Source organism: Panthera uncia (assembly GCF_023721935.1).
Source record: "Panthera uncia isolate 11264 chromosome B2 unlocalized genomic scaffold, Puncia_PCG_1.0 HiC_scaffold_24, whole genome shotgun sequence".
NCBI classification, from domain to species: Eukaryota; Metazoa; Chordata; class Mammalia; order Carnivora; family Felidae; genus Panthera; species Panthera uncia.
The window spans coordinates 51,500,779-51,524,553 of NW_026057580.1; the positions used below are offsets into that span (position 1 = coordinate 51,500,779).

At 37.9% G+C, this 23,775-nt stretch overlaps 1 long non-coding RNA gene across 1 annotated transcript in view; it reads left to right on the forward strand.

The window, feature by feature from the left end:
- Nucleotides 1-2,964: 2,964 nt before the first annotated feature.
- Nucleotides 2,965-23,775, forward strand: part of LOC125938696 (uncharacterized) — a 186,266-nt gene continuing 165,455 nt past the window's right edge. The window contains exons 1-2 of the long non-coding RNA XR_007462771.1: nucleotides 2,965-3,007; nucleotides 3,474-3,522. This is a non-coding gene — a long non-coding RNA (uncharacterized LOC125938696). The remainder of the gene's footprint in view (nucleotides 3,008-3,473; nucleotides 3,523-23,775) is intronic.

The window sequence follows — 23,775 nt, forward strand, 5'->3', positions numbered from 1 at the left end:
CTATGTTAAACAATGGAGATATGTTAAACAACTAAGATAGAGTATGATGAGAGATGTGCTCGGCATTATTAAACAATATGGGAGGCAAATCTAACCCAGACAAAGGAGAGTAGGGAGAAGGAGGGAAAGGCATATACTATTAATGAGGACCTTCTAACTGCTTGTCTCCCGTCACTCTGGGGCTTCCCAGTGGGGGGCTCAAGTGCTGTTTCTCTTCTGCCCTGCCTTCTGCTGTCTGTGGTGCCCTCTGGTTCTGCGAGCAGAGCAGCAAAGCCCCTGAACTGTCACTGCCCAAGTCGGTAGAAGGAGCTGTCACTTTGGCCGTGTCTCCTATACTAGTGCTTTTACTTCAGGGACAGACAGAAGCCACCATCTCTGGTCTGGCAACTCACCGATACTGATCCAGCACAGGCCTGGGCACTGAATAAAGACTGCTGAATTAAACCAATTGCTGTTCCTGAGTTCCTGTCATTCTATTCCATGCTTAAACCTGGCTGCAACGTTGACCTTGAATGAGGACTCCCACCCCTGCTCACACTGCGGTCTGTTGCCCATGCCACCATCAGAGAAGCTGCGTGTTGGTACTTCTCCTCAAGGAAAATTGCCCTCCAACTTTTCCAGTTAGCTGTTTTCTCTTTGGAATCTAATGGGGTCTCGCCAGTGGGATCTCCCCCTCCTTGTAGTCAGGAGAAAAACGAAGAAAGGAAAGCCTCCCTTCTGATTGTGAAGCATTGTCTTTGGACATAATTTGTGTGTTTTGATGCTCCCTTTCCAAAGATGAATTCATTCTCAACACTGTGTCTTAGTCTTTCCTACAAATAAAACTCTAACAGCTTTGTGAGCTAGTCCTCCACATCTGCACAGACACATGGGAATCTTCCAGAGAACACACTTTAGAATCAAGGTGTAAGGGGGGGCGGACGGAAAAGAAAAAGTGCAGGACCATGGGGTACAAAACATTGACATGGGGAACAGAGGGTCATCCCTACCTAACTTAACCCTCACACACCTAACATTCCAGCTTCCCTGACTCAGCTTCCAGACAACTCTTTGCCCAAAGGGAATGGATACTCAGGGGAATGTCTGGAGGACACCCAAAGGCTGTGGGTCTTTTTGCCCCTTGGGTCACTGTGAAAACTGATGTGAGGCTGCCCTTAACCATATGAACAACAACAAAAAAAGGGCACATGAGATCTGGCAAACTGTGCACCCTTCAGGGTGATAAGAAACAACAAGTATGGCTGGATATGGGGATTTTTCCTCAGGAGGTTTAACTTTTTTGCTAGTGTGACATTTAGAAAATACCAATATTTATGAATAATTTTTAATTTGGTGCTGAAAGATGGCTTGCAATTACATATCAATGATTGCCTTTTAATAGAATATTTATTGATCTATTTTTGTTCCCAATGGTTTCTGTTTCCAAATATCTAGAACCCCTGGCTTGGGTGACTCCTCTCATTTTAGAACTTGTCCCTTTTAGGTTCCTCTGGAACACACAGTTTAGATGCACGATAGGTATTTGTCAAATTATACTGAATAAAATTTGGAATGATATCTGTTAACAGCTGAAACCCTTGGACATTTAAGGAACAGATCATAGTATCTCAGGGATGTTTTAGCTGCCAAGTAGGAACATCCAGCTTGCACACAGTTGCTGTCTTTTTATTATTTCTCATTTTGTTGCTTTCTGTATGTTGTTGGCTACCTTATTAGTACCTCCTATTGGGAAATATTTTTCTTTAGCATAGTATCTTAATAACCATCGAGGTGGCTTACTCAGGGTTTCCTAATGCTCATCATGACCGGGAATTGTAATGTGGTAAATATCATGTGGGCAAAGTGACTGCATTAAAAAAAATCTATCACTAGCTGAATTTCTTTTACCTGTTATTTAGACACATTGATGATATATATAGTCCGTCTCCATTGAGAAATATGATTTCTGATAGATGGGAAAATCTTTTCTTATGGATTATAACTTGGCATAAGAAAATAAGACCCTTTAAAGAAATCCATACCTAAATTTGGAAGGCAGAGTTTCAAAATATTAAGACCATCAGTCAGTTTTCAGTAGTTCCTTGATGATGAAGTTCATTAGCCTGGATATATGGGTGAACGTCATCATAACGAAATTAATATTGTCTAAAACAATTATTGTTTCTTAGCAGCTTCTCTTTCAATTTGTTCACCTAAGTGAATATCTCACTGTTAAGGAAGCAAATCCACAGTTTCCATCTGTTTGGACAGTGTGCAGCATTACAGACTATATATTTTAGATTCTCTATTTTTGATTCTTTATTTACAATATAATTTTTATTTATGCAACCCTCATTTGAAAAATGTATAGTTTTATTTATTTATTTTATCACCTTCATCTCACCCTTTGCACCCTTAAAAGCCTCAAAGCAGTTACAGCAATGCATACGATGTTATGTGATGCATACTTCATCACTTGGCAAAGCCATTAAGAATCTGCCAAATTAATTCAATGCTGATGAATTTTGGACAGATAGTAAATGCTTTTTATATTTGGGAACTTCTGCCGTTCATAATTTTGAGCTTTTAGGTCACTATGCCATTTTTTCCCACTAAGATAAGAAATCATTGTGGCAGGTAAGAGTTTGCAAATGGCTGATTATAGTCACTTCCTGATGATACTTGGGGGAGTCATTGCTGATTATCTTCTGCAAATCTTGCTTTCAAATTCTATTGACATTCAAACAGAATAGGCTATAAAGTCATTTGTGGTTATTACTCAATACCTTTTGTCTAATTTCCCTTCCCCATGTAGCCTATCACCCAGCAGGAGATCTTTTATGCCAAAACACTTAATTACTTCCCCCAAATCAGTGAAGGTTAAAAACAAAACAAAAGAAAAACAAAACCAACAGAAGAAAACAAATATAGCATATTTATAGCCTTTCACCCTGATTCATGATTTGTTTTTATCTGTTTGACTTTAGGCTACTTGCAGAACAGAAAGGAAGCTGCAGCTGTTTTGAAGGTACAGCAAAAATTTCAGATATTACCTCCTGTTCTGTTCTTAGGGCCTGACCATATTGGGGAGGGGGTGGTTCATAAGACCATGATTTGGGGAAGAGAGATACTGTGCTTATCACATGTGCTACACAACCTTGATGTGTCTGAAAGGTGCTTCTGTGTATGTGTGTGTATGTAAGGATATAGATTAAAAGAGAGCAAGCATTTTTGTCTGTCTGTATGCGTGCATTATATGTAAATGTATACGCATATGTGAAAATAAATAGAATATAAATAAATAAAATAATTCAATTAAATCTGTGCCCTCTGTGTACAAACGATGAAGACCTACATCCTCTATTCCTATCCGCTATTGGAAGCTTGGGTTTTTGTAGGTCTAGAGCAGATAAAGCCCACGGGATAAATGTAAATCTTTATTCTCCAATATCAGAATATTTTTCCCCAAATGGATTCTGTTTTTTTCCTTGCAGCTGTGGAGCTTTTCTGGATAAAGTTCAGGGACAACCTCATGACTAAAAGGTAAGACTTTTGTTTTTAAATGAATATTTGCACCACCAGGCCCACCCATTAACAAAACTAAACTGTTTTGTGTTTCTCTTCTTTGCGATATACATAAGGAATTCATTTGAATATTTCTATGAAAGGGGGAAGTTCCCCCCTTCTTTGTCAAGGCTTTTGCTTATAGAATACATTGTTGGTTTGGATGCTGTTATTGCTGCGGACCTCCCCGCCCCCTGTTTTTAGAAACACCATGCAACCCTCAGAAGGCAATACTTTAAGTGTGTTTCTACTTCACCTGTTAGAAGATCTAATGTATTTCATCATTAGACTCCTGTGGAAATATACAATGAAAGTAGGGGATCTGGTTAGTGCTGGAGGCAAAGTACTACTAACTTATCCCAAAAGATTGCTTTTTGATTAAGGGGCTCTTGCTGTAAGGTGCTCAGTCTTTCTTGCAGCTGATATGAACTGCTATTTTTGGCTATATAACCTAAGTTGAACATTTGATTTTTTTTTAAAGAAACAGCAATTATATTAAGGGGTCCTCATGTGAGATATAATTCCTTGAAAATTTCAAATAGAATTCAATAAGCAGACTCAACATCATACCATAGAGTTAGGCAGAAATTTGTAGAGAGAGAGGGTGGTGGGGAAAGATAGGGGTAATTCTGCCCAAAATATTTCATGGGTGAATGGGACCGTGTCAAATTCAATTCAGACTAGAAATCTTTCCTGCTGTAGGAAAATGAAGGGTAGTCAAATGAATAGCTGAGCTTAGAAAAACAGATAACTTTTTTCTTCCCTTTCACATAACCTGAAGAGTTAAAGGTTTTTTTTTTTTTTTTTTTTTTTTTTGGAGGAGAAGGAAGTAAAAGGGAGTAGGGGTAAACCCAGGGCAACTATATAATTTATTGTCCAAACTGGGACACTTTTAGAGTTAAAGGTACTCTATTAATAATTACACTGGATAAAAGGTAGAAATCGGGACTCTTGCAGGCAAACAGAGATGTTTGGTGACTCCTGGGAAGTACAATTAATAGGGCTTTATGTCCCTGGTCTTGTAGCCTTGCTGTGACCATGAGCTCACAGTAGAAACATTATTTCTATTGATGGCTTTTTTTCCCCTAAGGTTTCTGATCATAAACTGTCTGTGGTGTAGGCAATCTCAATTACACTTTGTGGAGGGTAGGTTTTCTGTTCTTGACATTCTGTTATTAGATTAACAAGCATGTTATTGTTTCTTTTGTATATGGGCTTCTCCTATTTGGTACAATTGGAATGTGAAAAAAAGAAAAAGGATTTGATAGCATAGCTAAAGAAGAACATCAAAGCCCACTGTTTGAATTATCTTGAACTGTTAGATATCTTTTGTTCTTCAGACCCCATCTATCTATGAATCCTGTCTCTTGTATTCCTCTAATAATACTGTTTTCTCCTTTTCCCTGAGAAAGGAAGAAAGCAGAATGAAATCTGTTGTAATTGTTTTATAAAAATCCTAGATTTCCCTCTCATAGTAGGGCTTTTTAAAGAATGAAATGCATGATGAGTACATAACCTTGGCTTAACATGATAGCCTTTGATGCTTCTCAGACAAAGTTTGAAACTGAGGGGATCAATTTTAAGCAAGAGCAATTATGTACTAACATTCCGAAAATGTACTTTGTTTCGTTCCATTCATCAGCTATCAGCTCTAAGAGCTTTGGATGGCAGCTTTCGCCTTGCATTTGTTAAAAATAAGATTGCCATGTAAATGACAAGAAAGTTTACTTGAGGAAAGGAAACTAGAAGTCAAACCAAGTTTGCTGATTTTAAAATACTGTATAGTCAGATTTCTTGCAGGCATTTTAGACATATTGTGTTTGTCACAGAACAAGCAGACCAGCCAATAAACCAAAGCAATTAGTCATGTCCACCAATTATTAAGAGCTCGTAAAATGCCAGACCTCTTGCTAAGGGTTTTATATACATTACCTCATTTAATCCTTATAGAAATCCTATTATAGGTATGATTTCTATGCAAGAGGTGGAAAAGAAAAGCAAAACTCAAAGAGGGTAATTACTGGACCAAACTGACGGAGCTGAAAAGCAAGTCAAGGACTTTCAGAATTAATTTTCTTTCTTTACAAAATTAATTTTCTACTTGTATTATTGAATACTGAATGTATATTTTCAACACCAGCATTTTACTACTTAAAAAAAAAACTCATTATAGAAGCAAAAGCTAACAGGAGTATCAGTGTGCACCTTCGTATTTCACTTTCCTATCCTCCTTCCAAACTTGCTTGAACTTCTTTCTCACCTTCCTTACGCATCATGTCTCCCTGAGGAAAAAAGAATGATCTCCCAAGACTAGGTGTAGCAGCTCTTAACACATCTCAGTTCATTCTCTGCTCTGGCATGACAATTCACTATTCATCTTTCCAGTCATCTTTTTCCATAACAATCCTGAGAACCCCTCCTCCTTCAGAGGCCATCAGTTTGGTAACTCCCATCAATAAGTGAGTGTTGAATTAAATTTACTAAACTGAATCACATCTCTCCAGACCCTAGTCTAGCAGCAGACTTCACCATGTCCTATATTTCTTGTCTGTTCTGCCCGGGAGAAAACTGGTTATCAGAAAGAAAAGAAAATGTTTGATAAATTCCTACATCCTGTTACAGAAGATAATAAAAATGTATTGATGGCCCTTGGGGCAATGGCGTTTACAAATGGTGACTTTAGTGTGGATTGCAAAAAGGTGCCTCCTGTGGTCAGGCTAATTGCAAAATGGAGCTTCCTCAGGCAGGAGGAGGCCCTGGTGTGTTTTGACCCCTCCCTTTGCCCCACAGAAGGCTCAGTACTGAGTTACAGGTGCCTTGGTGAGTGCTCTGGGGGTTGGGGGGAGGGGTGGCTTTGAAGACATTTTTATCTTTTACATATTAAGTAAGAAGACTACAGAAGTAAACATTTTCATAGGAGACCAAAGAATGTTAATTAGTGAAGCTACCTTTCACATTACTTATATTTTGGAGAAAGATAATGAATCAAATTAGTTATAGCATTGCTAATGAGCATTAGCAATATAGTTTGGCATCAGTCAGACCTGTATTCGAATCCTGTCTGTGACACTATTTGCTATGTGACTTGAATATGTTACTTAACTTCTCTGGTCTCATTTTACTCACTGGGAAATGAGAGAATAAAGTTCAACCCCGAGTGTTGGAGGGCAGGGTTAAATACAGGAAGGTAAGTTTCTGGTATGAACAATGCATTCAGTTTTTGTTTGTTGATGTAGGATCTCAATATGCCCTGCTTTTGATTTTTAAAGAGGTGCTTACGTTCTTAGCATATCAATTAGTGCTATTAAAATAAATGAATAAATGAAAAAAGGAGTAGTGTATATAATAAGATGGCCAAAAAGAGTGCTAAATTGTAGTTTCAAAGTGGTAGCCTATGTCACTTCCTGATTTGTATTAATTTTTTTTTTATCTCATACAAACTGAAGAATATGAGCACTAATATTTCTTTATGATGAATGTGGTTCATTGCCCTTCATCATGCTGAAGTAGAGATATTTAGGTAAAAACTGAATTTCACGTATCAGAGTTGAATCTAGCCTGTCAGTAATACTTACTCAATAAAAAGAACACTTCTAATAAATAACTTTAATGGGCATCGCCTTTTAAAATGCAAAGTTATTGGAATGCTTTTTATTTGTCCAATCTGTTTTTTATTTGTACAAGCTAAATTCTATCCATTTGTGATGAGCACTTTATTTGGTTTCTGTCACATCTTTCTTCCAGAAAAGCTTTACTTACGGAGCTAATGACACAACTGAATTACGCATGGACTTAAGTGATAGGAAATATTTCTAAAATACTGCCCTTATGAATCTGCTAATAAGTTGATGCCTGTTTTTCATTAATGACCTGAAAAACAAGTGAAGCTTGTGGCATTTCAGGCAAAACTGTGTTGATTACAGAGCTTCTTCTATGTTATGCAGAAAAGAGTTTTTTCCAGTTATCGCGCATCTTGATTAAAATATGTGCAGATCCATTTTGAGGCATACAAAATATCGTTAGAAATATCTGCCGGGCATTCTTTTGAAACTAAGAGATGGAATAATAATATAGTGAAATTATTTAAGGCAGATTATGAAGAATGTGTTCTATAAATGGCAAAATTCCCAGCTCTGCTCCTCACTTAAACTAGCAATGCAATTTTTTTTTTAAATTAGATAATGGGGATACATTTTATGGTTTTGTCCTGTACGCTCGTTAACATCATTGTTTGCTTACTGCACGGTGATTCTAATATCATTTTAGAAATACCATAGTATCGTTTCGCATTTGACATGAGAGAAAATGGGGTTGGGTTTTTAATATCCATGTCATTTCTCACCTTCTACACGTACATTTTCCTACCTTTGTGGTTCCGATATAACTGGTGTGTGAATCTAGGAATAAAGACAATGTCGGGTGTGCGGCGACAGAATTAGACTTGCCTGGATGACTGGCCTGGGGATGCAGCGCGGCTCTCTGGAGCTTGGCTTGCCACTCAGGGAAGCTCCATCATGGGATTATAGTGTTTTTTCAAGCTGTCTGATGAGAGACTTTTAACTCACAACATCTAGGTATTGCAATGCCTTCTTTCCGTCACGGTTGCTAGAAACACACAGCCTTTTGTCAGGCTACAGAATGTTTTAATTCCCAATGCAAATCTGGGTGGCATGTTTGTTACGCTAGCGGATATACCTGACAGATCCTATTCTGAGTTTTCCAGGAAAAAACACACGGCAGCACGTTTGTGGGATATCAGTCCTTTTATGTGAGCATAGCATGCCTTTTAGTAATTGAAGAAACCATGTCAGACCGGAGCTGATTTGATATAAAAATAACTTGCAAGCTGTGTTTGTATATAATTCCTAGGGTAAGATCATTTTAACAGATCTGATTGTTAGTTTTAAGAACGGTTTTATGGTTTGCACGAAGCAGTAAATAATAGTAAGGGCAAATAAAAATAAAGCTTTCATCACACCTTTGTTAACCTTTAGAAATACATTCATTGAGTTTTTGAGTTACTTACACATATGTATACAGAATGTGTAAAGAATTATGGTGCGTGCACTCAAATAACCTATAAAACAGAACAATTACACACACATGTTTCTGAAACCATAAGTCATAGGTGTTCATAAAAGTATGCTGAAGTGTATTTAATATTCAGTGCAAACATAGATATTAAGAAAGCTTTCCTTGAGATTTAAACTCCATTCTTTATTTATAATGAGATACATTGCCTTTAGCCACCAAAACACAGGTTCAGATTCTGGTCACTTAGATGTGAGGAAAGTCCCTGAAATGAATTGTTGGTCACAGTGTTTAATAATGTTACTGGGTTGACTCTGGAAACAGAGTCTCCAGGTAATAAAGTTCCTTGGGCCCAAAAGCACATCACATTTTAGATCACATTACACTGTGTCCCAAGGTTATCCATTTCTGTTTTTAGAATTAAAGGAAGGGAAAATATGAGTAAAGCTGGTTTTGAAAATTTTTATTACTTTTGTTTAGTACCACTACAAAGATTTTAGAAACATGTTCTCTCAACTACAAGGTGTTAGTATTTCCAAGATTTCAGCAGTATCTCTCCTTTCCTTCTTCGTCCATTACATCTTCAGCTTACTTTTGACTCCTTTTTATGTAAGGGTCTTTATTTTGAGTTTATCGTCCTCAGTTTGGGGGTTATTATTGGGGACTCTTCCATGTATGTCAATTTAGGAAGAACTAATAGTATAAAAGTAGGTGGGACTGGATTAGAACTGAGCATGTATCCTTTTAATCTTTTCATTAAATGCAAAAAGTACACTTGGATAATCGTGTTTTATTTATTATTTTTAAACTAATTTTTCCTTTTCTTTTCTTCTTTTCTATTTTTATTTTTAATTTTTTGACTTTAGAGAAAGAGAGAGCATTTAAGTGGGGGAGAGGGGCAGAGGGAGAATGAGAGAGAATCTTAAGCAGGTTCCAGGCTCAGTGTGGAGCCCAATGGGGGCTTGATCCCATGACCCTAGGATTGTGACCTGAGCTGAAATCAAGAGCCAGATACTCAACCGTCTGGGTCACCCAGGAGCCCCATGGAGCATTTTAATCTTATTTGAATAAACTGCTGTGTTGGTTCAATTAATATGTTCAAATTCCTTTACTCAGCAAAAGTATGATAAAGCATTTAAACTTTTTAGTTGCATTTCTGAATGTGTGACATGCAAAGAAGAGCTTATCTTGTTTCAATTTGTAGGCCACCAGAATTTATTTTCCTCTTAATACAGGTTCAAGAAAGACTAAGCACCTTACCTTACTGCTATAGGAGAGAATATTCTTAGACTCTACAAACTTATTGAAAGAGGATGGTGAATTGGCTGGGGATGTACGGCTTTATTTTGAATATTTTCATTAGTTTGTAAGATATTAAGATCTATTGTATTATTCTATTGAATTATTTGCTATTGTAAAGATTTGGTGAGTCACAGAAGAAATGCCTTTTGAGTTTTTATTTTTTTTCTTTCATATTATAAAGTGCCTGCTGGAGGGCTCAGGTATATCTAGGTTAATGTGTTTCTATTTCAGTACCCAAAAAACAAATGTGAGATCTTGGAAGGGTCATATTCACATCCCGGTTGACAATAATTGCTTAGGAGTGAGCACCTGCTGAAGAGGTGTAGGCTTTGCGGTAGAGCAAGGGGAAGGGGGCAAGGGGAGGCTTTAAACAAAAACTTTAACTGTAAAAGAAACAAGTTTTCCTCTGGGAAATTACTCAGAGTGCAATACAAGCATATTTTTCTAATTAAATAGATTAGTTTATGCCTTTGGCATTTAAAGAAAGTCCTTAGATTCATAGCCTCCTGAGTTATAAGTATTTCCCAGGTTAATTCTCTGGAAATTAAATCTGGCCCTATTTCTCGCCATTTTGTTCCTTTTTTTTTTTTCCTATTCCCATTTCTCTCTTCACCTCCAGATCATTTCCTTCTCTCTCTTCATGATCTGTCCACCTTCTCTTTCTCTTCCTGAACTTCCACCAATGGAAATGGGACAAGCATTGACATTCTCCTTCCATCTTTGTCCTCTGAATAGAATGAATTACCACTAGCCTGTGATACCATTGGGCTCATTTCAGCCCATTTTTATGCACAGCCCTTAGCTATCTGCCTTGAATAACAGTTAGTTGCTTACATATCCATCCCTATGACTGCACTTTGCGCATCTTGAAGGCAAGGGTACCATTCGCTTGCTTCTATCCCCCAATGTCATACGCTCTCGCACAGAGTAGGCACTCAAAAGAGATTGGATGGAGTGTGGTTAATCCTTATCAGTAAATAAACCCTTAAAAATCTGTGAAGAATCATCTTCCTTTTCTTTTAAATTCACAGCCGTCCTCACTTTATCTTTTTATACCAGCCTCCTCATTTCCTCTACACTCACTGAGGTACTGCAGAGAAGAGTAGTAGAGACCCACACATTTGGAATATGTCTGCTGTGTATGTGCTGCAGACACAGAGGGATTCACTGGGCCCCAGAAGAGAGCTGAGGAGGGACCAGGACTGAGAAAGACATTGTATTGTACTAACAAGGAATCATTGGGAAATCATTTTAAGACTTTGACAATAATTTCCCAGTGGTTGGTTGTCTAGAAAAGGGAAGGGAAAAAAAGAGAAAGAAATAGTGTTTTCTACTGAATACCAAATAATTCCATACGACAATGCAAATCAAGTTTGAATGCCAGGAACGTAGAAATTAAAGCCCACTCAGCCATTAGGTTGTCTGTCTTGATCAGGAAGGCGTGGAGAGTCGTTCCCTTGGAAAAGCAAAGCAAAGGAAATGTAGAAAAGGAATTTGAAGGTGAGAGGCTTAAAATAAGAACGTTTTGCAGTTTGTTCCAAATGAAAGCCCCCGCAAGTCGACAACACAGGGCTAATGCATCACTAAAATGGGATAAAGTAAACAGAATGTTAGATCAAGTCCTGCTCTTCAATACTGGGGAAATTATCTTATAAAAAGATTAAAAGAAAAAAGCATTAAGATCCTAAATAGCATGGCTTTACGAAATGTATCACTTAGAAGTATGGTTTGTGGCTTCATTCCATATGACACATTGGCATACATACATAAAACAAATTGCTCTGAGTATTGTAACATGCAATTCCAAGGTCTCCTGCTTCGGGTTTGTGTTTTACGTAAGTGGTTTCTATGTTTGTGCCTTTACTGATGGAAATTCATTTACAACCTGCTGCAGTGGACTTTTTGACTGTCTTTTTTGATGAACGGCTTTTCAGTATGTGACTTTTTTTTTTTTTTTGAGGTTTCTGTGTCATGAAACACTTCTTCAAACGCTGCATATTATAACAGAAAATCGCGTCAAGTAAGAAAGCTGGAGTCGAGGTTAGATGAAAAAAAACAAAAACCCAAAAACAAACCCAAAATCTTTCTACTTCTTCCTCCTCTGTTTCTTAAACCTTTTGGCACTGCCTTAACGGGCACTGGTTTATCTTGTAATATTGCAGAATTTGGGGCCAAAGGAAAACGTACTGCGAAAAGTAAATGGGAATTTTCAACTTCTAAAAAGTAATGCCGTTTACTAAGAGATTTACATTGACTAGAGGTGAGAGATTGGCGAGGTGTCAAGGCCAGGGTCAGAGAACCACATCCAACGTTATCTGTTAGGCACTTTTTAGGAGTAATGTGGCCAAACGGAGTCATAGTTCAGTGTCACAGTCTTACCACAAGAGGTATGAGAGCTACGTGGAAAAAAGAATCAGAGCCCTTTCCTTCTCCACCACTGGGCATTAGGGGTGGAAGTTCCCAGCTTTTTGCAAATGACCCTGACATATTTTTTTTTTCTTCCATGGCTAATTTTATTTATTCTTCTGCTTCAGCTTATCTCTGAGTGAACTTTGTGGCCCTGCTCCTGCCTCTCAGTAAATCTGAGAGACTCTGCTAAAGTCAAAAATCTTTAATCATGGTAGACATTTGCTTTTTAATAGACCAACAAGGCAATATAACTTCTTTACAGAGATACATAGCTATTTACTTTACATAAACCTTACAAACAAGCCATTTGCCATCAGTGCTGCACCAGGTATCTGTGTACATCAACTGAAGTGGGGTGGGGTGATTCAAGTTTCACTTCTTTCCAGAAGCCTTCCCTGGTGGCTGATCCATTTCATGAGGCTTTTCCCCGTACTGAAAGTCTATTGTGATGTCTTTGTTTTCTGTAACACACAATTAGTTATAAATAACTATGTATTCTCCATTCAGAGGTTTGCCTCGAAGAGCTAAGGCAAATCTCCCAGCACTTTATTATGTGATTCCAGAGGAGAAATACATATTTGTGTAAAAATCCAGGCAGCATTTATTAGTGTGCAGACATTTATTGAGCACCTACTATATACCACACCATAAGTTCAGTGCTGGGCATGCAAAAATGGCTAAAAACTTCAAGGTGTTACAGTTTAGTAGAGAGAACAGATTTATAAATAAAGAAATTGCCTGCTATTCAATGTAATATAGCTAAAAATATACCCAGTGCTGGAGTTATCCAGAAACAAGTCCGATGATTTATTACACTGGACTCAGGAAATGGTACTAAGAAGTCCCCCTAGAGATTCTTATTTCTGGGTTGGGTTCAAAGAATAACAAGGGTATTTGTTGTTGCTGTTGTTTATTTTTTTTTTAAGTGGACAAGTAAAGGAAAAGGCATTGAAAGCATAACCATGGAAGTGTGAGACAGCATATATTTATGTTTAGAAACTAAACGGACTTCCATAAAGAATGGCATTAATCAGGGGAACTAGGAAATAACGCTGAATAAACAAGGCAGAGATGAAAGGCCTTACACGTTATGCCAGCGAACAGCAGATTAGAATGAAGAAAGTCACAGTGAAAGTAGCAAGGAATTACGTCTTCCAGGGAGGAAGGATGCGTAGGTAGAAAATCCTTAGAGGTCTAAAGCCTGGGGCCACTTGGTGTCCAGGCAGATGGCTTTCTAGGACTCAGTAACTTCTGGAAGCACTGTGCTCCCACACCACAGTACAGTGATTGAAATGCAGAGTTATGATCCCAAGTCATCAAGGAATGGAAAAATTATGTGCAATAAGCTTTGTTTATGAAGTCAAAGAAGTGTGTAATAGAGTTTAGAATGCCATCAAACACTGAATATTAGAAACAAGGTTTTTGGTGCCTAAAGATGTGTTAGTTTATAAGTATATGAATCTTCTTATTCTCTGACAAGACCAACTATAGTAGGCATTATTGTAGTCTATGCTACTTTTTCACATCCGTGTTAGGGTAGTTTTACCTTTTAGAATTTAAGTTCCTTGTTGTCAGATAACTCATCTCCTACTCCCTTACATCTCTGAAGCCAATGCTGTAGGTCTTCAATAAATCTTTTATGATTGTTTCTAGACCATGGTCCAGCACGTCTGTCCTGCCTTCTGGTTCTTTGCTGAGTCATTTATGGGACATCTCAGGACAGTCACTGAAATTTTCTGTGGTTTGTCCTGTTAGAAATAAATACATTAACTGTATCTTATTTTGCAGAATAGTTTCCTTAAGAAGCTAACTGGTAGTTCAGAGGATGACATGATATAGGGGGAAAAAAGAGTGTCAATTTAGGACCCAGAGAACCTTTGGTTTGAATGCCAGCCACCATCCACTAGTGGGGTGGGCTTAGCCAAGATACAGTCTCCATGAGCCTGTTTCCCTTTGTGTAAGCAGAAAACAGATACAAAGACTGCAAAAACACTTATAAACAAGAGAAATTATTTTTGTAAAGCCCACAGCATACTGTTTAGCACAAAGCAGTCATTCAATAAATAGCTATTAGTATTTTAAAGTCATACTTAAAGACATTATTCTTTAATAACACAGCTAAAAGGTACACAATACAATTCTGAGAAAGGTGAGTAATATTGAAAGTAGTTCACCAAATATAAGCCAGAGTAACCTCTATTATTTTCCTTTTTTGCCCCTGGGATTTAATACTGATGGGACTTCATCTTGCCCTAGGTCAACAGTTCCTGCAATATTCTGAAGTAAGATAATATAGAATGCATTTTACTTTTGTGTTTTTTTTGGAATATTTAGATGTTTGAATATGACAAGACTGATGTAAAGTGAAAGAAGAAAGAGAACTAACAGACTAGCAATTTGAAATATAACACTGGAAACCAAAGGAAAAGTAGATTTCCTTTTTTTAAAATTTTTTTTACATTTATTTATTTTTGAGAGACAGAGAGAGACACAGTACAAGTGGGGCAGGGGCAGAGAGAGAATGAGACACAGAATCCAAAGCGGGCTCCAGGTTCTGAGCTGACAGAACAGAGCCTGATGCGGGGCTCGAACTCATGAACCGTGAGATCATGACCTGAGACGAAGTGGGAAGCGTAACCTACTGAGCCACCCAGGCACCCCAGAGAAGTAGATTTCTTAGAACACAGAGGCACTGAGAGGGACAAGGGAAGGTATTGACGGTAGAATCATTTCTCAGAATGCATATGCTGTAACAGCAAACTTATTCTAAACATGTTTCTTATTTATATTTTTAGGTTATTCTTATCGCAAATTCAAAATTTCACAATCACAAACCCTCTCTTTCGTTCTAACCCCCATTTTCCTATAAGATCACAGGACACTGTCAGCAAGATTTGTTCCTTTTTTCCTGGCCTCTTCAGCACAAATGCATTTTTATGTCTGCATTTCCAGAAGGTTGTCTTATTGGCTTTGTGTTTTGTTTTGTTTTGTTTTTGTTTGTCTTTGACGTTGATGATTAAGAAATGGCAATGACACCTAGGATTCTTTTCCCTGGTTAAAAAGAGCAAAGTACATATTAGTAGTGACTACCTATTTTAAATCCCCTTTTTCTTTGTCTGTCCACCTGTCTGTAATCATCAGAGTGGAAAATAACTTTGAAAACTCAAGCTCAGGGGGAAATAAAAGGAGCTTTAGTGCCTCAATATGGCAAAAGGACTGGTAGCCAGGAGAGTTGCCTTTTTGAAATATGTTTTACCCAGTGTCTGCAAAGTTCTACAAAATGCACAACCACGTAGTGTAAATCCCAGATTGGTCTCCTTGACCTGTAGTTTTCCTGTGAATTTTGTCACATGGATACCTAGGGAGAGGAGAGATGGCTCGTTGGTCATTAAGAGAGAGAAGGAAAGGAAAGGAAGGGAGGAAAGGAAGGAGAAGAGAGGAGAGGGGAGGGGAGGGGAGGGGAGGAAAAATTTACTCCAAACTGGAAAGTCTGAAACTTACTTCTGGCTATGTTGGACTCAAATTTCATTAATGACCCTTATCTGTTTGCCTCCCTCAGCAAATTCACCCTGTATATTTTGTGCAGTGAGAAATGGTCCTTCATGTTTGCCCTGGTTTGTTTCTCATCAGTTTCCCTTTCACAGTGTTCATTCTGTTGTCTGTGCCAGACTCTGTGAAAATACCTTAGCATTCTTTTCAGGCTTTGAAGACTTTTTTTTTTTTTTTTAATGTGTTGAGCTTAATCTTTTCCAGCTTCATTTCTATTAAGGTTGTAGGAGGTTTCATTATTTTTCTTTCTATTTCTTTTCTCCTGCTGCTGCATTTGTAGACACATTGTCTCGATGGTCTCTATGATGTGATGTATTATGCATGCCCTTTCTAGTGGGATTGGCGTGGGAAGAGCAACAAAGGGATGGGGAGCTCTGAGAGGTCATATACCCTGAGGAACGCCCACTGATGACAATGCTGACCGACCACAATGGATGGTCTGGCGGAGCTGGTGGGGGTGCGATTCCGAAAAGAACATTTGTTTTGTTTCATCCAGGAGCCTGAATGAAGAGCAATCTTTTTGTTTGTTACAGTGATGGGTAATTTGGAGCACTTCCCTTTGCATGAAGAAATTTGCTATTCTAATCAAAATCTCGTCCCTTTCTACAAACCATTATAAGATACTTATGAAAATAGGCAGATTCAGATTTCCTGTTTGAATCTTTGTCAGCTTTCACTTTTATGCTCATTTGCAGAATCACATAACTATGAAAGGCCAATTAGTTCTAAGTCCCCAGAAAGTGACAGAATAAATTGCTTTCTTCCTAGCAAATCAAGAATAATATTGCGGGTGCAGTGCAAAAGTGTCCACCCAGAGATTTCAGTTCATTTTATCAATCTAATAGAGTGCTTTCGGCCTGTCTTCTGTGACTGGTGGATGCTTCCAGTGTACATGTTCCTGTCAGAGCTCTTATATAACACTTCTCCCCTTCCTTGCCGAGATAGGATAAATCTGTAGCTTTGAGTCGTGCATTGGTCAAGACGCTTAGTGTGGAATAGATCTCTCATGCCAGTCAACATTTAAGTTCAATCAAGGAATTCACAGAATTCTGTTCAGCAGTGTTGACCGTCACTCACTTCATATCCCTTAATGCAGTGTAGTGGGCAGTCGATTGTGTTTTTTCCCCCACAGAGGATGGCTGGGATAATGTTCCTGTTAATTGGGATTGCTATGCAAATAGGGTTGGAGACCATAACATAATTGTAATTTTCAAAATCAAGCTGTCTCAAAAGAGATTCGGCCGATTATGGCTTTTCTGAGATACTGCTCCTCCTGAACACACATATGTGAAAATTGCTTTCTGCCTCCATATTTCTCTCCGTGGTGTTTCTCCATTTCTTCAACACTTTTATCTCAAGTTGACCTGAGCAACTCCACCATGCTGGGCAAGCTCATGGCACCCAAGCAAGAGAAATGCCATTTTTCAAGCTATAAGAGAACCATTGTTCTAGCTCCTCTGGAAAGAGGTCACACGCGGTCAGGAACATTTCTAGGAGTCAAGGTAAGTTTGATCACCGAAGAAGCAAGCCATCTCTCTTGTTCCACGCTCAGGATTTTCACTGAAGGAACCTTTGCTGCTTACTCATCGTTGCCAGAAGTATTCTTGGTGCCTTAGAAATGAGGGCATAATAACAAGGGACTTGACATAGAATTAGTGTTGAATTATTTTGTTCTCTTAAGTCTGTTAGCTCTTACTGAAAAACAGTGAATTACTAATAGTTTCTTGCTCACATGTGGCACGTACTTTGATATAAATGAATTGTATTCAATCAGTGATGTTTTATAATGAGTAGCAGATTTATTCACAGTAACTGGATAACGAGGAGGCTACAGCCTATTTTTGTTATTGTTGTTGTTATTGTTCAGGGGAATGGATACAGGATATTTGAGGAATTTTGTTCCGGATTCCCGTGGAGTTACATACAACATTTCTATTAATACACAACAAGTTTGACATGATTAGTGTCATTACAACAAACTCCAAAGGGATTAATGAGGATTTGCTACTTGTACGGAAGTATTGCTGTGCAGAGACTGTCACTGTGTAATTCCAGGGTGGCCTCATTTCGTCAGAACTTTTGGATTAGAGATATTCAATAAAAACATCTGTAAACTGGTATAAGATTTACATTCTTCCCCCTGTTAGAGATGACATTGCTAACGCTACTGCACCACTGGGGCTCATTTAATCTAGCAGTCATTTCAGCAAGCACTTCATAAAAAACAATTATTGAATTAATTGTGATGTTTCCAGTCCAGTGTTCATTTATGATATCCTCTCCACCTGTAAACTTCTCTCCCAGTTGCCTTGTAGAAGTAAAACTGGATAATTTCACAGCCTATAAAATATGTGTTCTTTTTGTTAATATAAAATCTCTGACAAGAACTCTATTGGTAGAGAACATACAGTTCTAGTGTCATTTTGTCCTGCTCTAGGGAAATAAAACCTTGTCAATTTACCAGGAGATAAGTTCATTCAAACTCTGTGCCTACCTTTCAGCTGTCCTTCCTTGAAAGGGCTCCTTCACATACCCTCCTACAAAAATTCAAAAATTCACTGAATGTTTTCTTCCTTGAGTTATTTTTAACTATATCAGAAAAGGAAAAAAAAAAAAAAAAGAAGAAGACTCTGAAGCTTGAACATATTTATAAAAAAGAAAAAAAAAGTGTTTTATCTTCCCCAAATCTCACACTTTTTTTGACTGGAGGTTCTAAGTTATGTTTTTGTTTGGTTCATTTGAGTTGCTTCTCAAAACTTCGCAAGGTTGAGCTGGGCACCTTCATTTCTAAAGTTTACATTTAAGTAATTTTCTAAGATGTGTGCTACATAAGGTGATGAAAAGAGCCATGAAGATGAACCAGTCTGGTAAAGAGCAATTTGGAACCGAAACGTCTGAGACCAGAGCATAATAAGTTGGGGTGACACAAATAAGGGTCTTTGATTTCTATGCAATATGGAACCTGGAGTCACTAACACATCATCAGGCAGCTCAGTGTGCTCATATCTGAGCTTTTCTCTTGTACCTGCAGAGATCGGTGCTGTAGCTACAGTTACAGATACCTCTTACCCTACTTACCTGACAACTTAAGGTGTAGATTAAGCATCCACTCATCCTAAAGGAATGTGGTGCTTTTTTCGATAGTATGGGTTGAATCTAAATAAACTGTTCCAATGCAGAGGCTGTTTCTGAAGCCAAACAATACATACTTAGGGAGGTCTGATGGGGGAAGTTGTGTGTAAACAAACCCGGGAGTGAAAAGAATCACACAAGATATTACACTTGAATAGAATTGCATTTGTATTTCAAATAAGTCAGTGGGGATCAATACTTGGAGTAACTTTTTGAAAAAAATCAGTTCACGTTCAGCCTTTGAAAAACTAATGGCATGGTGGACAGCAACCTTCAGAAAATGGGACCCACTACAACAAAGGAGTAGTGATCACATGCATCTTGACCAACAATAGTTATTGATTCTAGTTGGAATCCACAGCCAGTTCTGTTACGCTGTGGAGGGATCGACGGAGGCAAGAAGGTAATGGATTCCTGGTGATGCTTAGCTAAAAATAATCACTGCATGGCGGAGATGGGGGGGGGGGATGTTCTATATCTTCATTGTGGTCATGGTTGTACCAATTTCTACATGTGCTAAAACACATAGAATTGTAAAGCAAAAGGAATCAGTTCTACTCCGTGCAACTTTTAAAATAGCAGTAGAAAGAGTTACAGTGAAGTGACAGTTTAGACTAGTTCTGCTGTGTGTCATAGAAGAATAAGGAGAGGGACTTGATTGATGGATTAACACATTAATATAAAAGCTGAGAGAAAAAAAGATCATGTAATAAGATATAGTAGAAACAACAATTATATTTTCAAAAAAGACATTGAAAATGACTAAAAATTGAACATGTGAAGTTATTTATAAGGATGCCCCATCAGCTTCTGATGAAAGCTGACGCCCCAGCTAGGCATTCAAACCTCTTATAATATGCTCCCAACCAACTTTTCAGGCCGCATCTCCCTCTATGTACCCCCATGCACAATTTATCCACAATTCAGACATTTTAAAAATTCCAAACACTGGATGTTCTTCTGTTACTCATTTGGTGGCAAACCCTGCTCTGAAATCACATGAGCCTATTTATGTCTTATGTATGTCACTTTGTGTGAATATTTGCATGTTTGATGTAGAAATACTACTTTGTTTGATTACTAGGTGTTGCCCAGAGCCTACAGGGTATGTTTTAATATATAGTATGTGAACTGCATTCCCCTTTTACAATCTGATAAAAAATCCAAATTCCAAAACATATCTGACCCCAAGGGTTTCTGATAAAGGATTACGGGCTGTGTTTTCAAAAGAAATAGTCGAAAGACTATTTCTGAACAAAACAGATGGTACCACCTACTACTTCAGACTGTTTCGTGTGTTTGTGCTTCAGCACATTTGCTAATATTACTACCTGCATTCTGAATGCACAGTTCTCTTAACTCAGCCATATGAAAGTCAAGTTTAAATGCCACTGCCCCCAAGCAGACCACCCCAGCTGAGCTTGCCAACTCTTTCTTCTCTGGTTGTAACTCTCTTACATATCCTTCTAGATTACAATTCTCATGAGGGCACAGACTACTCTCATTAGACATGACAGTCTAGGATCCTAATAACAAGGTTCGGGATCAGAATATCTCTGGAGAAATGGTTAAGATCATGGCCAAGGATAAAGGCCAAAGGATAGAGGCCAAAACTCCTGGTTCAAGGCTAGTATGAAATGTTGATTGAAGCTGAGGTCTTACCATGGGGCTTAGCCGGAATAGGTTGGTATAAACATGGTAGAGGCCCCTATACTAAAAAGACTAGTTACCGTGCATTAACCACTGATTAAGAATCAGGACCTGTGAAGACACTTTAAAATCATTATTATTTTTTTTAATCCTTAAATTTTTAAGTAGTTACTATTACCTCTATTTTACAGGTGAAGGACTAAAGCTTAGAAAGTGTAAGCCCTTGACTAACATCATATAATTAGTAACAAGCAAAGCCATGATTTGAACTCTGTATCTCTAACACCCTCGTCCTTATTCATAACCCACTCTGTGACACTGCCTCTTCAACTGGGGCAAACAGAAGTGGTGAGAAATTAAAGTTAAGTGAGCTAGATCCTGGAGTTGGAACTTGGGACAGGATTTAGCATGATTTTCAATGCATGCCATTTTACCAATGGTATACAGTGGCTAATTTTGATCTTACACTTAGGAGCACTTGGGTTTTTCCTAATAAGCTCTGAAGTGTCACCTCTTTCTGTTCTTACAGTTCTGTTGTCTCTCAGGATGGGTTCTATACCCTAACTGAGACAGCAAATACACCTAAGAGTATTCACTGTATGAAACCACAGAAGATCAAAGAGAAGACAGATTAAACCACACAATGGGAGATCAAGTGGAGATAGAATACTTTAAAGTCTTGAGATTTTCTCTGGGTATTCTTCAGGATGTTACCTCTTTTTGACTTCTTGAACCTGACAAGAACCAGATCCTACTCATTCTTGCTCCTAGTATTAAACAATACAGCGCCTTGAGTATAAAAATAAATAAATAATTTTTTATGGAACAAATTCCTGCTAATAGAGACTGGAGTCCGGGGCACCTGGGTGGCTCAGTTGGTTAAGCATCTGACTTTGGCTCAGGTTATGATTCATGGTTTGTGAGTTTGAGCCCCACTTCGGGCTCTGTGCTGACAGCTCAGAGCCTGGAGCCTGCTTTGGATTCTGTGTCTCATTCTCTCTCTGCCCTTCCACTGCTTGTGCTGTGTCTCTCTCTGTCTCTCAAAAATAAATAAAATGTAATAGAGACTGGAGCTGGACAGCTTGATAAGAACATAGTGCTGTTGACAGCTATTTTGTGATATCAGGCAGTTTCCTTATGCTCTAAGTTTTGAAGATTGCAAAATAAAGTATAGATCTTTATAGACATTCAAAGAAGAACTAATAAACTTTATGTTTCTTTAGTTGGACACAATGTTGGAAACTACATTAATTTCTCCCAGCATTATTTTATGGTTTCTGTAGCCTAAAGGATTTTGAATGTATTGAATCCAATGGGAGAGCATCCCAGTAGTGTCAACAAAAAGCTGCCACTCCTTATTCTTCTCAGTTCAGCTTTTCATTCTGAATCCTATCTGTGCAATCAGCAACTTTTACTCCAGGAAAGGAGATTGTAGATGAATTAATGAGAACGGACTTAGCATAGGTCCCCCTCAACAATTTATAGCCAGTAAATTAAAATCACCTGTTGGTCCAATGCATTAGCATCGCTGGCTCTTTGCTCAAACCCTTCAGGATTAGTTTAAGCTCAGAGGGATAAATAGACATAAATAAAAATGTATTTTTCCATCTCTCATTCCACAAAGTTGTAAAAATAGTTGAGAATTTTTTTCCTATTATATTTGGCTTTTACTGTTCTTGAGAAGCAGGGAAAAGGAAAACATAAGAGGATGTGACACTCCTACTACTTTTGCTCTGTAATATGTAGACATATACAAAAAATGGGGTTTTCCATTATTAATCAGTAAACATTGACAATGGAAATATTTTATTAAGTAACCGTATATTTTTTACTCAGTGTTTAGGAGGTTGACTTTGGATGTCATCAGACTTCTACTCCAGGAGCCAGGTAGAAAAAAATTCTTAGGTTCTCCTCATTGATATACCAACAACTGAGCGAAGATTCTTTAGTGATCTCTGAAAATGGACTTGAGCAGTTAATTCTCCCAGGCTGTCTTTGAAGCACTGGAGGTTACACTAAGGACTCTCCTTGCTGCCTGCAGTGGTCTAATTTATGAACAGAGACATACATTTCAGGGATGGAAGATATTTGAAATGTACCTGTTGCCAAGTGGAACCATTAGAAATACTTTGGAACTCTTGTTAAAAGTACAAATGTTGGCACTTCAGTTCACACCTAAATTGTCAGGATCTCCATGGTTGAGGCCAGAGAACAAATTTTTAATATGTTTTATAGGTAATTCTGATAAGCAGCCAAGTTTAGGAGTCAATTGCTAGTCCAGGCTATGATCCATTTATTCCGCAAATAGTGATTAAGTTTCTATGGCTAATGGTCAACCAGAGTATGGTTAGTCAAACAGTTTGCACATAACCTAGGGATCATTTGCCTGAGTCTCTAATCTACTCAAGAAACCTGGGTATTTAATATTTAAATAGAATACACTCAAACCCACAGCTTGCACATCTTTAGAAAATATTCCTCACAACATCTTTGAGGATTATGGAGGGAAATGTAGCTAGTTTGATTTGAGTTGTGCTGTGTATAAAAAATACACACCAGATCTAATGATTTTTTGAAACAAAAATGTTATATATATCATTAATAATATTTTATATCGATTATATGTCAAAGTGCATATTTTAGATTTATTGGGTTAAATATATAATTAAAATAATTTCACCCGTTTCTTTTTTAATGTGGCCACTAGAACATTTAAAAGTACACGTGTACCTTGCCTTATATTTCTGCTGGACAGAACTGCCCTGTATTTTAGAGCACTGAGCCACAGAAAATCAGATAGAGCATTCAATTTCGTTTGATCACTCTTTAAAATCTTCCTTCTTCCATCTCCAAAGTATGATTTGTTTTTACCATGTTTTTGGGAATCAACTGTTTGCCAGGGTATTTTATAAATGCTATTTCTAATTCTCATAACAAGCTTCACACAGGTATTGCACTGATTTTTCAGAGGAAAAAACTGCTGCTTCCAAAGAGTAACTGTACATCATAACAACTGCTGTTTATGGCATACTTACAATCTGAGAGGCATTATACGTATTATATCTAAAAATATGTATTATGCCAATTTTGCACACGAACAGAATGAGGTTTGAAGAGGGCAAGCTTTTCATCCAAGACCTGTGCTAGGTTCCAGCTGGG